Source organism: Vulpes lagopus, chromosome 3 (genome assembly GCF_018345385.1).
Source record: "Vulpes lagopus strain Blue_001 chromosome 3, ASM1834538v1, whole genome shotgun sequence".
Lineage (NCBI taxonomy): Eukaryota > Metazoa > Chordata > Mammalia > Carnivora > Canidae > Vulpes > Vulpes lagopus.
This window is the reverse complement of record NC_054826.1, coordinates 149,135,762-149,152,448: the sequence shown is the minus strand read 5'-3', so window position 1 is coordinate 149,152,448 and position 16,687 is coordinate 149,135,762. Positions and strand designations below refer to the sequence as shown.

General features: G+C 36.5%; 1 long non-coding RNA gene across 2 annotated transcripts in view; it reads right to left on the bottom strand.

Annotated features, from left to right (window-relative positions):
- The window catches only part of LOC121488117, a 224,086-nt gene that overhangs the window by 71,493 nt on the left and 135,906 nt on the right, over window positions 1-16,687 (bottom strand). The window contains exon 2 of one of the 2 annotated variants that reach the window (XR_005986982.1): window positions 16,294-16,394. The exons of the other annotated variant lie outside the window; for it this stretch is intronic. This is a non-coding gene — a long non-coding RNA (uncharacterized LOC121488117). The remainder of the gene's footprint in view (window positions 1-16,293; window positions 16,395-16,687) is intronic. 2 annotated transcript variants of the gene reach the window in all.

The following is a 16,687-nucleotide window of genomic DNA, read 5'->3' as shown; positions in this document are numbered from 1 at the left end:
AATTTTACCCCTTAGGATCAAGCCTCAGTAATAATTTCAGTGTGTTGAGATGTAATTTTCAGTTCACAGACCTCTCAAAAAGGCAAAAACAGATATGGGAGTTTAAAGTTTGAGATAACAGAAAGGAAATTTCTTTAGTTTGTGCTGCTTGGAATTAGAGATGCATAATAAGTAATCATTTCTCTTCAAAATGCAGGAATCCACTTGCTATAATTCATAGGACGGGGCTGATACACAGGACAAGCAATCATTCCTATAAGGGACTCTTAATAGTGGATTCTTTCTATGCATTTCTTCAAATGAAGGGTACCTTTGGCTGTATTTCTTTTTGTGAGAGCCGTTTTCTTTGCCTTCAAATCTCTGTAATACATATTATTTGAATATCTGGAAAATGTATTATTGCCTTGTAAGTGGGTTGTGAAAATTACCAGCCCACAGAAATTGTATCAATATGCTTCATGCTAGGGTTTACTCTGATGAAAAATAAAAGAAATTGGCCCTCTTTCCTTTTCATCTGATATAATTTGTTGCTTACCTTGGAAGAAAAAAAAACTTAACTCTGCTGATAAACAACTACTGGTATATGTTTTAAAATATGGGTAAATTCCAAGAAAAGGCAATCTAGGTTTTCCTGATTCTCCTGTTTAGGCAAGAAATAGGCTAAGGCTTCTGTGTGTATATTCTCTTTCTACAACAATGCCACGACAAAACCTGTCCCAATTATTCCACCTCTCTATGTTAGAATTCCATATTTTTAAACTTGATTCAACAACCATTCCACACCAGAGGATATATCATTACTTGTGAAATGCTCAGTGCCTTTCAATAAAAAAAGATGAAATAATTTTACATAAACAAGTTTAAAATGTCAAGAGAACCAAAATGGATCTATTTGAAATCGTTTCTGAAACAAAATTTGATTTTTGTCAATAGTGCATAAAAAACAATGAAATAGCCAAGAAAAATTTTCGTATTATACAGTCCTTTGGACAGAGGGTCAGTTCTAGACTTTTAAAACTTGGTGTCCTAAAATATTACCAACATGTTTAGTTCAAAATAGAATATTTTCAACAGGTTTGCTTTCAGTAAAACTGAAAGGGTGATTAATTGCAATAAAATATATTAATAAACTATAGCATGTGCTATTTTACTGATGTGCCTAATGGTGGGAAGATGCTAATTATTTGATAATGATCACTTTTTAAAATTTCTGCATAAGAAGTTTCAGCCATATTTCCATTGTGAAATATATAGCCATCTAAATCTCTATCCCCAAATCTTTAAACAGATCTAGGTAAAGATAGGTACTTTCTCTATCCAAAACCTGAAAGTGATTTTACTAATGCATCCTTATAAACAGAAGCTAGGTCAAATATCTTAAATATGGCACATTTCATATGTTTCTTGAGAAATTTAAAAGTGATGCCTATCTTCAAGGGATTTATAGGAAGGAACATTATATAAACAAAGCCAGCTTTGGGTAGAGAATAATTTTCTCTTTAATGTGCTTGTCCTCATCTGGAAAAACTGCTCTATTTTTATACAACATCAAATTTTTGAGTGTTTCTTCCTGGACTGTGAGTGGATTTATGAAGGCTTTTTTCTTTTAAGAACTTAGAGAAACAATCCTTTTCATTCTCTAAGAGGAGTACCCATTTATAATTGTGGTGATTTGTATTTACACAGTAATATTACCTAAAAGACCAGGATGTTCTACCTCTGGTAAAGTGACTCTTGTTTCAAGAATCTCCAGAGAACTTATCCCTGAACCTTCACATTGCATGGGTTTCAATATGTTGACATTTCCAAGAATAACATGGTCTGTAAAGAGCCCAAGAGTGAAGTGGGAGCACTTCTATCAATGATACTTTTGAAAATGAAATATGTTTCCCAGGTTCCTTGAGATAGAAATCAGCAGTGGGGAAAGGTGACTGCTCCATCTGCTTCTAATGGGTTGGAGGAGGTGACCTCTGACCAAGGAACTAGGGACATGAGGACACAGTACTAAAACCATCTTCTCTTGTGACATAAATGGAAACTCACTTTCTAAATAGTTACGGTTTTTCAAAAGTAAAGGTAATTTAGCTTGATCAGACATCTTTCACATCTGTCATCTCCTCATTGATATTCACTGGTATTCCCATATTTTCTTTCCATTTTATAGCCTCTTAAACACTTCTATTCATGTGCTGTGTGTATGGAGCATAGACTAAGTACATACTTTATAGTAGCCTCCCCTGGCCACAGCTTTGGCACTTGGTGCCTCCATGCCTTTGTAAAGAGAGTCCCTGGGATGAGAATGCTCTCCCTCCAGATTAGAATCCTCCCTTCCTCCTGGGCCTAATTCAAAGACCTCTGCAGTTGGAGTTCATCTTTTATCTCTTGACACATTACATACTTGGATGTGCCAAGTGTGCCATGTAGTGTATATACTTCTGAATAAATGCATATCCCACTGGTTATTTTGCCACTCACATGCCATTGTGTTTAAATGTTGGATCTTTCCAACTAGACTTTAAGTTCCTATATGAATAGAAGACATCTTTCACTTTGGGATATCTTGAGTATGTATGGCAAAGATCTTTTTATATAATAAGTCAATAATTCTTTTTTGAGTGAAAAGTAGGCAAAAGATAGTATTAGTAGAAAATATGAAGTGTATTAAGATATAATTGACACATAATATTACATTAGCTTAGGTGTACAACATAATGATTTGATATATATCAAAATGATCACCATGTTAAACCTACATCTATCACCATACATACTTACGAACTTTTCTTCTTGTGATGAGAACCTTAAGATCTATTCTTTTGGCAAGTTTCAAATCTAAAATACAGTATTATTAGCTATAGTCACCATGAAGACTCTTAACCATAAAAAGCTCCTCACATTTTAAAGTATATTTACACTTGGAAAACAGCACTGTAAGACTAAAGAAATCTCAACTAAGGAAGCACCTCAAAGATTTTACTAAAGTAGACATTTAAAATTGAATCATATTAAATTAAACTACCAAATTCAATAAGCGGAACTCTAAATCTTTCAAAAGAGGAAATCTTTGAAGGATACTAACAAATGACACACAAATAAAGAAAAGGTAAACTAATGTTTCAAAGGTCAATAATGTATGAGTTTTGATTCAAATGCAAGCTGCCGTCCTCCCTTTGGGGGTTGGTGTGAACAAAAAATTTAGTCATGGATATTAAAAAGAATTCCTTTAATTCCAGAGTCTTTCACATAGGAAGCTTAAAACATGTTTAAAGTCTTATCTAGTAGTTAGATCACCTGCTATGGTCACTTTGCATCTAAGGCAGGGAAGCCAGAAGGTATAGGAAATCCAAAATCATACAGAGCTTCAGTAATTTGACCAAGAAAATAATGTGTGCCTTCCAAATCCCTAACTAATTCTTTGGCCACGGGATTACATTTTCCATACTCTGACATAAGGAAAAATAATGAGAAACATAATTTTTAAAGAGCTACTAGTGACCACTAAATTTAAAATTTTCTAGAAACCATATTTCTAGTCTATTCCCACTGTCCTGCACTAACCTAAACCTTTTAAATTTATCATATTACTGCCATAGCTTCCAGTAGACTCTCCTCCAATCCCAACCTCTCCCCTTACTAAAGGCCCCTCAGTATGTAAGTCTCCCCACATCATACAGCTCAAGGACAGTACTGCTCCCAACTTCATTTCCCTGGCTACTAAAATCTTATAAAATCTGATCACACTCTGACTAGACAACCTTGTTTTCCTTCTGCGAAATAGTTTAATATGTAAAATTGTTTCCTAGATGGATCTAGTAAATTAATCTTCACTTTTCTGATGTGTTTTAATTGTCTGAAGGTTCACCACAATGCCAGGTACCAGTTGGATGCTCTATATATGTATATGCTAATTGATTAATAATTGAAGAGATTTTTAAAAAGTGCTTGTGAAGTACTGGCCAATTGATGCATGTCCTATAAGCTGCTTTGTAATGTTACCATCTAATCCCCTACATGGAAATATTTTTTTTTTTCCCTACATGGAAATATTAATAGGTTCAACAGTTCTGGGAAAAAAAGTCAACTTCCCTTTCCCCTCAAAACTAGTGTGCTCTAAAACATTCTCCTAACAAGATTTGCCTGGTTTCATCATCATTCTTAGAATCCTAAAGATGCTTCCATATTTAGAGATGCTGAATACTAAAAGCCTAAAAGCAGAACTTATCTACCCTTTTATAAGCACTTCAGTAAGTTAGACCCAATAGTTATCAATGCAAAAGTAACATTTGTATCTCTCATACAATAGATGCAGAGTTCTCTACTCAAGAATTTTAAGACAATGCATAAGAAAAAGGATGCAAAGCGAGCAAATTCTATATACGACAGAATAAAAGACAGCTCATTTTTCCACAATTAAGAGGAATTGTGAATATTCACATAATAGCTCCTATCCCAATTACTTGGAAAATTCATCCATCTTGAGCATTTGTCTGCAGGCCAGATATTTATATAATTCTACTTCTCTGGTTTAATTTTGATCCCAGGTGGGCAAACAAACTTGTATTTCACAATGGGGCCCTTCTTGTCAACCCTAGATGATCAGCTCCTTTGCAGCTTGATGGTGGTCAAACTCAATGAGTGCTACTACAGTTGGAACAGTCACGGGTCACTTCCTTGTGGATGAGATTCCCCAACCTGCTCTATCTGCATCCAGCAAGGAGACAGCATTTCTTGGTCGATTATAATTATCAGACCATTTCTTAGGCAAAGGTCAAGAGAAAATGTACAATTCCCAATAAACTCATTATTAGTAAGGGTGACTCCTGGTCACCTATTGCTGTTTAATGACCGAAATTCACAATGGCACAAGTAGACAACTGACATTTTGCCTGAGCACACATCTCTGGCCAGTGATAATTAACCTGAAGGTAAAGAACCAGTCATTTTCTTAATTCAACAAGGCACCTCTTTCAAAGTTGGGGCTCTTCCTGTTTTAATAATCAAAAGGAAAAGACCTTTGGTACTTAATATTTAAACAAAATGTTTAATATTTACACAGTAAAGTTCTTCTTCTGATATTAAACCAGCATTAAAGCAGGGATGGAAATTGGTTTATAATCTCTGACACTAGGCCCGGAGCCTTGTAGTGTAGTAAACAATGTCACTCTTCAGATGGGCACCACCTGCAATGGGTTCAGAAATGTCAACTGTAATTAAACATTTTATTTCAAGGATAATTCATAGGTTATGTACATGAAGGACTGCTTTCTGCCATGAGAAATTTCAAAGTACTGGGCTGTGTAAATAAGAAGCAGGTCTCTCTCTCTCTCTCTCTCTCTCTCTCTCTCTCTCTCTCTTTTTTTTATTATTGTATGTTTTTTTAAAGCACATGCAAACTGACTGAGACCTAATTAATATTATTCTTAAACATATGCTTCATATTTTACAAAGATTTTTAAAGTCAATTTCATGAAGCTTGTCTGGTAATGATACATTTCTACCTAACCAATTATTTCTTCTAGCTACAAGTTAAGAATACTGCAGGGGGGAAGAAAGGGTATGATTTGCTACAAGCGAACATGGTACAGTAATGGCAACGTTGGGATTTGCTCTCATCAGTGCCAAATTTCTCTTTTGGGGCTTTAGTTTTAAGTTACAGTTTGAGTGAAAACCTGGAGAAAATTGATTACTTTTAAAAAGATATGCTATTCAAAGGTGTAGGGGTCACCTAGCACCTCCAATAATGCTTCTAATCCTAATGAGAATTTAGGGATGAAATTATTCAATTAAGAAGTGTGTGTGTGTGTGTGTGTGTGTGAGAGAGAGAGAGAGAGAGAGAGAGAGAGAGAGAGAGAAAGCAATACTCAGTTTTCCCAATAAAAATTTATTCACTGTTCCTTGGTAGCAATTTTTACAACTAACAATAATGAATCAGAGACTTAAAATACACCTTCCCTGGCCCTCCACCCTAACATTCTACATCATTTTTTCCTAGGGGAAAGACCTTAAGTAAAAATGCTATTAAACTCATGAAAAAAAAGATTGGGGTAAAAGTGGCACCTTTTTGTGTACTTAACACAGTTCGTTATAAGACTATTCTTTTCTCTAACTACACACGGCAACTAGGAAAAGGGATGCTCTGCTTGTCTGCCTCTCATTTGCTCTCCCTGCTCTTTTTAAATTTACATCATAATTGTGTATTATTTTGACACATGTTGTCTACCAAATAGAAGGACATATGTACACGAACAGGCTCAAACACAAGGGGAGGGGGCATTTACTAGAGAGTACAGAGCCACACCCCTCCCAGGTGGGTGCCCTGCAGAAAGGCCTGGTACTGAACACACAGAGATGTACCCACGGTAGCTCTGTTTCTGAGATATAGTGGTTGTTCCTTCCCACTGGTGAAAATATGTTTATAATATCAAATGGCAACAGTCATAAACTACTATTCCCAAGTAAGTATAGTATAGGATACTTGTTAAAGGAATCCTGATGGTGTTTCCTTTAATTGCCTTTTCTTTTGGAAATAGGATAACCATAAAAGCTATGGGAAATATGAGGAAAGGAGATGACACACTAAGAGAAAAAGGCTATCTATATAAATCCTATGCATACTACTTAAAATTACATAGAATTAAAAAGCTGATATAGAAAAAAAATAATTGAAGGAAATATGACAGCAGTGTAATTTTCTTCCCATCTCCCAAATGTCTGTAATGTGATCATGTGAGTCCAGCTATTAAACATCTATGTCAAGTAAGAACATGATCATCTTAAGGAATTAAAAAGTCCACAGAGCATCCATGCATTGAACGAGGTAGAGAAGAAATTTGGCAAAGGCTTGGACTAAACACAATTTGAGCTTCTTTGTCTCGACATCTCCCACTCGACTAAGAGAGAATAGACCAAAAAGAGCGTTGGCAGACTAGGAATGAAGGAAGAAGGTAGAGGAACACAGTACCAGAATGGTTAGTTGGTACCGGAGCTTCTGTTAAACTAATCTCAGATCCTAAGTACTACAGATTCGCTTTGTCTTCCTGTTCAAATGCTGCTATCTCGGCTGCAAGACAGAAGAAAGACCAAACCTTCCCAGCCCAGCTATACTGGATCCTGGTTAGGAGTGGGTTAAAGCCTGTTGCTATGACAAAATAGGATTACAGCATAGGGGACATATTTCAGCTGTAGAAACCCCCACTGAATCAGCCCAGTCACAGATATTAAACTCTGAGGCCACAAAGCCAGTAAACAACACAACTGGTAAGATGGCACAAGTGACTGACTTGATTGCTCCACAAGTTTCTGTATTCAAGCCACATACATGCGTTCACAGGTTGTCATCTCAATAAGCCCCTTTGACCGTTTGGTGAATATTTGTCTCGTGGCTTGGCAAGGTCTCCCATTTTCTCCTTCAACCTAACATGATTCTCCACTGCATCTCCCAGCCTTAATTTCCTCTCTGCAAAAAAAGTGCATGATTGCAATGAGCCTCTTACAGTGGCAATGCCCAAAGGCCTCCATGCGATAAACCCCACTAATCAGCCTTGCAGTCTTTGGGGGTGAAAAGGTACAGGGTTCCAGCTTGGGAATGCTCGCCAAAGAATTGGGTAAAGTGGATGGCAGCCACAGAAGAGTAACTGGAGTAACGACTCTTCCCCTAGAGCCTCCTCCTTTGCCTATGGAAAAGGCTCGGGAAGAGGAATCCTAAATCATTACACCTGGTCAAATAATAAGAATTCATTTAGAACAAATACAATATTAAAAGCTAATTTTTTCCCCACAAAATTAATTAACTTTTCCCTCTACAAATATATTACTAAAACTTTCTCACTGCACAAACTCTCCAAACAAAATTAATGGTTTTGTTTTGAAAATTAATTTAGATATTAAAAAATTATATTTTTCCACCAAGATCTCAGTTACTCAGATTAAATATTAACCAAAAGCTGTCTTCTGCTTAAATAGAATTTAGCCTTTGAAGTGTTTTTATTAATCTCTTCTGATGTAGGTGCTTGAAATTCTATGAAAGTGCGGCTGCTACCCGTTCTGTGCATCACTTACTGTAATTTATTTTCAGAACATAATTCTATTTATAAATGAAAATCCTATTAAAAGAAGACAAGAAAAATTAGTCCTAGACTTTGCATGGGTAGAGTAGAAACAAAATGAGCGGCCTAACCTGAAGTGACATTTACAAATTACCTGTTAATTTAAACCGGGTTGAGGGATGACAGAGTTTAGTCAGACTGACAGGAAGTACCGGAGGAATGACAGTTGGGTCTGGAGTGGCCATAAAGCTCTTACTGCCAGCACATTTCTCTGTGCTCCACCACCACCCCACTGCCTCCCCAAAAGCTTCCTGCCCGGTAAATAATGTATTTATAAAAATATTTACATTTTTGGCAGATTAGTGAGTAAAGGTATTACGCAGCTGGAAGCTAGCCTCCTGTTTAAAGGGGGGAAATAATTGATTTAAAAAAGCTTCAGGCTTTAGTCATTGAGTGACACGCCCTCCCCACCAGCCCCCTCCACACCATCCCTACCATTTAGGCCCAAATAACCAGTTGGTGTTTTCCCATGAGTCTCTTTGAACACAGGGGCCTGTATATTGGCATATAGATACGCACAACCTTCTCTCTCTCCACCACGGTGTTTCAAAGGACAAGCCATCGGAAACAGCTGGTGCTCCTTCTACGCTTTCTACCCCATTTTATTATTTTTTTTAAGATTTTATTTATTTACTCATGAGAGACACAGAGCGAGAGAGAGAGAGAGAGAGAGAGAGAGAGGCAGAGACACAGGCAGGGGGAGAGCAGGCTCCACGCAGGGAGCCTGACGTGGGACTCAATTCTGGGGTCCAGGATCAGGCCCTGGGCCAAAGGTGGCGCTAAACCACTGAGCCACCCAGGCTGCCCTTCTACCCAATTTTTGAAATGTAACAACAAAAATAAGTCCTAAATAATAATCTTTTGAGAGGAAGCCAAAAAGGGGGAAATAATTGTTACACCCTTGAATATTTTGTTATAGACTTGAATATTTTTCATTCGATTTAAAGGACTACCAACCCGATTAAGAATCCACAGATACCACCTATATCGAAGTAGATTTCAGTATGTAGCAATTAAAACTCATTTTTATCAAACATCTATTCCACATCCAACTTTAAAAAGATGTATGTTTTTTATCTGATGGGCATATTCTCAGTTGCACTAATAAAAGTTACACACATGCATGGAGTAGAAATACAGGCACACAACCCCGCACACAACACATACATAACATACAACACACGTGTGATATATACCCAGTCATCTGGTTTTTATGAGCAAGCCTCTTTATATCTTAAGAAAACAAAACCAGTAGGTATTTTAATTTTTTGAAACGATTTATTTGAGAGAGAAAAAAAAATAAGCAGGGGGAGGGCAGAGGGACAGGAAGAATCTCCAAAACTGTCGTCTATTAAGTAGAAGACCATCCCTATATTCATAAATTAATAACAATAAGTACCTTTAGGTTAACAAAGTAGAAATAAAAAATCAAAATACATTTAACTAAAAAGATGCATTGAACTCAAATGAAATGAACTAAATAAAATAAAATTAAAATGATAAAATAAAAATAGGAGACCATCTCTGTATTCTTAAATTAGTGACAATAAAAACATCCTGGTGTTTTATCTGCCTGCATCCTGATTAAGGCTCCTGCTCCTTTTGCCACCTTTAAATGCTTTTGTCCATTGGAGAATTCTGGAACTTTCAAGGAATTGTTACACTTTCTTCTTGTTTACCCATTCTGGAATTCTATGGACAGTACAGGGATAATTCTGTAGCACAAAATAATTGCTATGAATTATTCACATCCTGAAATCTTCACACAACTTTCAGTAACTGTTCTGAGCTGGAAAATTATTGTGTGTAGCTTACTTCTCTAAACAAATGTTATATTTGTGGTAAGACTGTCTACCAGAGACTATGAACCATGAATATATTGTTTTAGAAGAGCAATTTTACCAAGTAAGAAACAATTTTATCTTGAAATTTTGATCCAATGATCCTTCTTTTCTATTATCTAGCAATAAGGAATAATTCAATCCCTTGATATGCAGATAATCAGAATAGTCACAAGAATAATTGGCATTTCTAAATAAAAAACTAGTTGCAAAGAGGTTAAAATATTAACTTAGAGCAAAAAAGTCTGAAATCTGAGACGCTGATGAAGAGAATCTGCTGGAAAAAAGGATCATTTTCCTTGCAGTTCCTCAGTTGAGCTGGATGAGGGCCAGTCCCATTTAAAGCCCTCTCCACAATATGCCAGGACTCTGATTATCAAGTCATTTTAAGCTCACACCAAATTCAAAACAAAGTTCAGAAAGGATAGCCAAGAGAGATTTTTCCATTCTTCCTCCATCCCTTTACCCCAAAAGTGCCACAGAAGCCTTCCTCCTCATGCCATCTACTATTAAAAAAAAAAAAAATCAAAAGCCTCTCTTGTCCTCTTTGGCATATAAAGAAATACTTTTTATACTAAATCCTAGTTTTGAGTCTTTCTTCAATCTGAGTTTAGAGATAAATTATAAATTATCTGTGTCTTAGACTCCTCTGTCACACTGCTGTCAAGAAGCATATGCCTGTTTGGAAAATCCTGGTTATTTCTACAAGATTTATGAAATGTTACTTTGCTCCAAGATTGATATCCACGTCCTTATTCAGTATATCAAGGGCATATGATAATGATAGCGATCAATGTTATTTTAACACTGCACAAAGGCCAGGGTGTCAAGGCCATCACTTCATTAGACAACAGAACTATTGATTATTAACTAGAGACTAGCTAAAATCGAAATACCTGTACAATCTCCCCATGCCAAAAAATCATCAGTGGACGGGCAAGCAGATTACATAATCTGTCAACCACTATGAAACTTTCTCAAAACTAAACAGACAGTATGAGGAGCATTTCAAAGGGTGTTTCACCGTGAGAGATTTCTCCTTTATATACCTTGAGCCTCTGCCATCTTCCCTCCTAAAGCTCAAATAATTTTAGCCTCATAACACTCTTTGAGTCTGCCCTTATGATGTAAATGCTCATTAAAAATTGAGGGGAAAGGGGTTTTGAAAACTGTTAAGGTTTGGGTGGGAATGAAAGGAACATAAAGAAAGCAAGAGGTGACAGGTGTAAAGGGAAATAAGGACTACTGATGCCCTTACTCCAATCTTCCTATTTTTGCCTTTTTAAAAATAGTAAATGTTTTCTAAATATCATAGGGCTAAAGGAAACTACATACTCTCCCCTCCCTGATAAGAGACATATTATTATTTAGCTGGATCCCATCATTTTTTATATGCAAATTGATCAGACACCATTCTCTTAAGCTCTGAGCTCTGAAATCTGTACACTCATTGCAGGTGTTAAAGTGGCCTCTCTATCCTGAAGTCATATATTTGGACTCTCAGGCAATTTCCCCATCATGTGGGCTTTAATTGGACCATGTTTCCTAATCAGCGTAATTTCCCCCTTGACCAGCCCTCTATGTGCATACACTTAGAAAAAAGGAAGTGGGTTAAAAGGAGGGCATTGAAAAAAAAAATCAGCCTTCTCAAAACAGCAGTTTGAACACTTCCTAATGGAGCTCTAAGAACTCATCCTAAGTAAAGCAAATGGCATGAGGCATGTGGAAAACTGATTAGTGAGGACTAAAGCAGACATTTATTGCCCAGAGGTAGAAAGTCCACTAATCTTCCTGTTAAACCTCTGTTTTCATTTCCTTCTCAACTAACCTCACTCTGGACCAAATTCATCACCTGTCCTAAGCCTCCAATCGCTACTGAAATTAACGAAGTCAAGGGAACAGTAGAGGGAACCTCATGGGAATTTATTCCTCCCATTCCTCCCAGGATTTCCAAAGATAGTGCTGAAGCCCTGAAACATCAGGGCCTTGGTCTTTTGCAACTTTCATTACATTTTTGCTTTTCAGAAGAGGCCATCAGAACCTGCATCCTGGTTCTGAAATTATCACCAGCAATCTTGAGGAAAAGTGATGGGACTAAAAAAAAAAAAAAAAAAAAAAAAAAAAGTGATGGGACTGACATTGGTGAACTGAGCACACAGGGAAGAAAATCTATAATTGATGGCAACATGATCACATACCAGGATCCTCAGATGTCATGAGTCTAAGTCCCACGCCAAGCATTTTTGGTGATTCTAGGCTTATATGGCAGAGCTCCTTTGATAGGTGAGACATTCTAAAGATGCAAAACTTAAAAAAGACCATCAAAGCTGGAACAATTTGAGCAAAAAAATACATAACAGTATTTGAGTATAGCCCAAAGTATAAAATAAATATATGAGTCCATACTCCTATACATTAAGGAGTAAATAAATGAGAAAAAGATAAAGATCTTCCTCACAGAAGAATTCTGAATAATTTATATCAATCCTCTTCCCTCCAGAAGGTGGTTCTGAGTGCTCTCCCCCAACTGTCCCATCCATCTTTCCTGCCCTTGAACTGAACTGGATTTAGTGACTTGCTCCTAAAGAACTGAGTATGTACAGGGGGAGTGAGGGGCAAGTTAACAGTGGAGAAATCTGCCAAATGTTACCTGGGCCAGGTGATCAAGATTAATATCACCAGTGATAAGTCATGTGGATAACATACACACCCCCAATAGGATGTGACAAAAGGGGCACTTCACCTCTGTGGTACTCTTCCCCAAAACATATAACTCCAGTCTAGTCAGAAGGAAAACATCAGATAGACCCAAATTAAAAGACATTCTAGAAAATAAATGGCCAGTAATCCTCAAAACTGCCAAGGTCATGAAGACAAGACTGGGAAACTGTCCACAGATCAGAGGAGACTAAGATGTGATGTTTAAATGTGATGTGGTGTTTAAATGAAATGTGCTGTCCTGAATTTGATCCAGGAGTGGAAAAAGGACATTAGCGGAAAACCTAGCAAAATCTGAATAAGTCTGTTGGTTTATTACTAATATCCCAATGTTGGCTTCTTAACTTTGGCAATGTATGTAGAATGTAAACAGTAGGGGAAGCTGTGTGAGGGATATGCAGAAATCTTGAATTCTCTCTACAATTTCTCTGCAAATCTATAATTATTCTAAAGTATAAAGTTTATCTTAAAAATCCAAAAAATGTCCCTATAATGACCAGCCTAGAATTTTTTCACTGTGTAAAGAAAAGGAATAAAAATGTAAATGATAGCATTTTTGCCAAGATAAAAAATAAAATGAGAAAGGATAATCTATTTGTACAAAACAGAACGAAACAAAACAAATACACTGTCATAGACATATGAGTACATAAGTGTATGTATAAGATACACCTATGTGTAGATATTAAATACACAGAAATGTACATAGATCAATACTATAACTGCTATTCTAGTATTCATTCATTTATTTTATTCATTTACTCATCCACTATTTTGAAATAGTAACTGTTACACATGAGACACTTTGCTATGGGCTGGGAATCCAACCATGGAAAAGATGAATACAAAACCTTACCCCCAGGGAGCTCTTTTATAAGCTCATTCTTCAGTGCTCCAAAACTTTTAAATCTTCACGAATTTCATGTATCCTTCAGAGGTATTTAGTTTAGTTTAGGTTTTGTTTGTTTGTTTTGTTTTGAGTAAAATTCTTAGGTTCCAGATCCAGACATACCATTTAATTGAATACATGGTTCTGTGCAAGATTCTTAACAGCTACCCATGTCTCAGTTTCCTGGCCTGGAAAATGTGGATCATAATAATTACTTCTTCACAAAGCTGTTGTAAGGGTAAAATAAATCCTCACATATGTTATAAAATGCTATGCAAATGTTACCTATAACTCAAAGAATAGTTACTGTGCTATCTGGCAGGGCCCAGTAGGAATAGGAACCCCAGCAGAATGAGGAAACAGAAAGGAGGATGGAGTTCAAACTTTGGACATGGGAAGGTACCAAGAAAAAAACCTTCTCTACTTCCTAATCTTGCCTGGAGTCAGCTTTGAAAGTGGATATGTAAATGTATAGAAGAAAAGTGCAAAACAATCTTGTGAAGTAAGAAGGAGTCACACATTACTATCCCCATAAATGGATGTGGCACCTGAGGCCCAAAGATATTGAATAACTTGTTTGAAATTCCACACTGAGCCAGTAACACATGAAAATTAAGAATTTACTCCCCTTGGCATTGAGACCGTACCACAAAGATTTGCCATTTAGCATACCCTTTGTGCTTAGGCCCATGTTAGCAGGACTAAAACTGCTTCTTGGATTTATCAATGGTTATGATCGGCAGGATTCATGTACGATTGTTTCGCCAGATGGGGAACCAAGGCCCTCACGCTGCCATTTCAATGCAATCCTAGTTAACGCCAGGCAATCCCTCCCTGCCTTTTCCCGTACTGTTTATCATCTCTAACCCCATACCACTGGCTATCTGTGAGAGGCTTCTACTGCAAGCAATATGCCAGTCTTCACTCTCTCCCTTCCCTTGTATTGTATGATACAATTAAATTATGATGTATACTTGTATTTTAATGTTATATTTATAACTGTACATATGCCCAAAGGCTTTAGCAGGAGTTACATTTTTATATCTTGAAAAAATACATATTCAAAACATCAGTTTTTGAAAAGCAAGAAAATTTCTTTAGTAGTTTTCCTGTTTTTGCAAGAGAAAAGTTGAAGTTCTCCTTTGGCTACTTTATAAAGCATTAGATAACTTTGAAAAGGTTTTTTTTTTTTAGTTTTATTGAAAAGATTCTAGAGGTTCTTTTAAGCTGTTTTCTTGCATACATGGCATAGAAGTGACCATCTATTTCAACTCAGTATTTCTAAGTTCTTGAGATTGAAAAAAAAAAAAAAAAGAAGAAGAAGAAGAACTAGAATTCCTCAAGGAATTTACTAACTGGTGAATGTAGAAAGCAAAACAGAAAATAATATCACAATTTTGTATTACATATAGATTGCTCTTGAAGTTTAGTTGCAATTGTGCAGATAGTCATGAGAAAAAAAAAAGGTAGAGGAGAAGTATTTGAATTGGATCTTCAAGAAAAGATACGAGTTTAACAGAACAAGAAGAAGTATGTCTAAGAAAAGAGAATCACATGAACAGAGACCTTGAATCATTAAAGAGATTAACCATGTTAGTGATTCACTGACAAGACCAGAGATGATAAGACAAAATATGGTGGGGAACAGTTCCTGAAGGCCCTTTTAATCCAAATTAAAAAGATGAGGATTTGTGATTTACAGGTTATGTAGATCTATTTATGGTTGGTAATGGAGGGGTGTGAGAGGTCATGAACAGAATATTCAAGAAAAGACTAATTAAAAAAAGAAGACTAATAAAATTATCCAGGCTAGTTAAACAGTATTCTTGGAAGACACATGTCAGTTCACTAAACAAATTTAATTCAGTTTTACAAACGGGAACTGACTGATAATGGTGTGTATCAATCAGAATTCAGTTAGAAAAACAGAACCACTCTAGTTATATCATGCAGAAATGGATCCAACTGAAGGAGCTAGAAACTTAAGATCCATTAGAAAGGCTGAGGGAAAAAAGATTGGAAAAACCACCACTATCATCCAGGAAATCAGAAAATGCCTCAATTTAATACATAATGGCACTGATTGTCTCAGTTTTCCAGCACCTGAGCAGTACAGAGGAACTGCAGAGCACCCAGAAACCTGTAGCAAAACCTACTTGCCATCTGCTATTGGCCAAACACCTTCCCAGTGTTGCCCAGAGGCAATAATGGTTCTGATTCTCTTTTACCTTCTGTCTCTTATATAAGTGTCTTTCCCTGGTGGAATGTAAAGCAGAATTCTTCTGACAGAGATTCTAAGAAATTTGTTCTTATGCCTCAAAATCCCCACACCACTGATAGTGCAAAGATGGGAAATGGTATCAAGTTGCCCATAGGCAGTCCAGCATATTGTGCAAGGAAAGTCAAGATCTGGGGCAAATATTATTTAAAATATATTAATAGTAAAACTTAAAGTTCTCAGACACATTGTAAAAACAAAACCACCACCAAAAAGCTAGAGGCCTAGTTCCCAAGAATTCATGGACTCTGCTCTTTACTTTTCTAATTCCTCAAAGTTTTTCCCAATTCAAACGTATTAAAAATCAATGAGTCAAGCCTCCCCACTCACTGGATCTTCTGAATTCAGTTCCAGCTAACTCAGTCTTAAAAATTACTCATGATGATTCACAAGACTTTTGAAGATTTGAAAGATACAGAAAATGTTTAGTTTTGATATAGTGAAATGGGATTAGGTACTTACGGATAAAATCTCATATGAGAATGATTATGGATTCCCATGGAATTTTGTATGAGGTTTTCAAATACATAGAAAGATCCATTAAATTTTGTAATTCTGACCATCTACAAAAACACAAATATACACATAGTAAGGTCCTTATATCTTCTAGCTGCTTTCCCTTGCTCTTAGGATAAAGTCCAAACTTATAAATTAGGTCTATCAGGCACTGGTGGTTATGGCCTTTGACTACCTCCCTAGGTTCATTTCACACTCCTCTTTCATTCTTCCCTACACAAGACCTTCTTCTGCCAGGAATGTGCTTGCCCCTAATTTTTCTGCCTCCTCCCATTCATCTCTCAAGGGTCAGTTCACATGGCATTTCCCTTGGGGGGTGGGGGTCTTCTCTGCTCATTAG